At 30.6% G+C, this 2,050-nt stretch overlaps 1 pseudogene; it reads right to left on the bottom strand.

Moving 5' to 3' along the window:
- LOC102830129 overlaps nt 1–2,050 on the bottom strand; it is a 26,192-nt pseudogene that overhangs the window by 23,073 nt on the left and 1,069 nt on the right.

Raw genomic sequence — 2,050 nt, forward strand, 5'->3', positions numbered from 1 at the left:
GATTGGTTAAATATATCTTAGTTAAATAACATTAGTAAAAAAATCAAGAAATCACAGAGATGGAATGAAACAGAAGAAGAATTATTTGAAGAACAGGAATAAGAATAGATCCAAGAAAAAACAAACCTGAAATGGTTTATAAGAAAACAAACTCCAAATAACGTGCACTAAGGACCCTTGGTGCAGAGGGCTAAGTGTTGAGCTGCAGTTCACACCCACTAGCCTCTGCAGGAGAAAGATGAGGTTGTCTGTTCTGCAAATATTTAGTCTTGGAAATCCTATGGATTTATTATTCTACTCTGTCTTACAGAGTTGTAATGAGTCAGAATCAATTAAATGATGGCAGATTGACAATGCCAACATTAATATTCTAACCAAGGTGACACCAATCCCTTTTTCTACATTTATAAAAATCTGTCTTTACTATACAGTGCTGAGCAGGCACTTTAGGGACAGAATAAAAATTATAGTGGAGAAAAAGTGGAAATTGCCAGCTACAAATTAATATCAATAACAAAAATCTGTCCTTCTGGTCACACTACTATACAAGGTATGTGTATTTACAAAACAGTAAAAAACAAAAACAAAAACAAAAAACAAAAAAAAAATAACTTATTTAACTTTTAAAACCTAAATTTACTATTATGAAGATTGTTTTTAGGTAGACAGTTTCTGAAAAATGAAATGTCATAGATTCTTGGTTTGTAGCCAGGTCTTCACTGACTCATTCAATAAGTTTGCTATATTTAGAAAAGTTGTGTCATATGGCACTTTATCAGCTGGTGCTTATAAACACACAATGCAAATCTTGAAGACACTAAACCACTATAACAAGTAACTTAAACAACAGAATACTGGACTATGATAGGATTAACAATATGCCATTTATCAAGTTGGTGAATATCAATTAACAAAGCAATTGCCATGTTCCCACTCTACTGGATAAAAACAGCCTTTACTGTATAATTATTTTATGGGATGAAAGCAAGGCAAGTAACTTAGTGTTAATAGGTTACCTTGCATAGTACCTCTTGGTACTAAGAGAATGTATAGAAATCATTCCCATTAATAAAGTACCACCTCTAGGAGGACTAAGAAAAGTGACATATGGGAGTTTTGTTTGTGCTACCTTAAAGGCAAACTATATAAAGTTAAAAATGCTCCTCTCCATCCTTACAGAACATATTTAAGTAGACAAATTATTTTTCTTAGAACAATTTATATATAAATAAGAACATGGAAATCAAAGTATCCATAAACTGACTTTCCTAATACAAATTATGTGGGACAACTGGATTAATTTAAAGAATGGATTGCAAAGCTACTGTATAACACACTGAAGTCTTTTACAAATCACTTTCTTCAATAAATGTATCTTCAAAGAAATGTTTTTGTTTGAAGAACTGCACAGAATCATTAAGCAACATCAAATGAACAGAAGAAAATATTACATATTCCAAACAATTTACTGAGCTTTTGAAGCCTCATACTTTGAATTTGAAGTGATTTATGGTTTTAAAAAAAATTAATACTATTCTACATATTACTTTAAATGTCTTTTTTTTTTTTTTAAGGATACAAGGCATTTTTCTGGGTTTCATCATTTCAGGGGAAATTAATAGTATATTAGTATATTATATTCTAGTTAGAACCAGTCCAGACAAAAGGGGGGTGGGGGAACCCAGCTTAGATGACTCTGAAAAAAACATTTATAATATTTGTCTTCTACCAAAAGAAATTCAAAGCAGAAGTCACGAGGAAAATAACACTGTCTTTTTTGGGGGATATCTGGTACTATAAAATATTTTCCTTTATTCATTAAAGGTTGTGGGGTTTTTAAATAACAGGATAAACAGATTAGGAAAGTAATAGAAAAGGAAGCCATAGCCAGATCATGTTAAAGATAAGTTATCTAATGTCATGATTTAAGACTATTAATAAAGGGCCAAGAAAATATTTTTAAATAAATGGTAAGTTACAGTATTGAGTGATATTAAAAAAGAAATGTAGTTGATTCCTACATTTTAATGTTTCTGGAAGAAGCTACATA

The sequence above is a fragment of the Chrysochloris asiatica genome, unplaced genomic scaffold, assembly GCF_000296735.1.
Source record: "Chrysochloris asiatica unplaced genomic scaffold, ChrAsi1.0 scaffold00153, whole genome shotgun sequence".
In the NCBI taxonomy this organism is placed as follows: Eukaryota; Metazoa; Chordata; class Mammalia; order Afrosoricida; family Chrysochloridae; genus Chrysochloris; species Chrysochloris asiatica.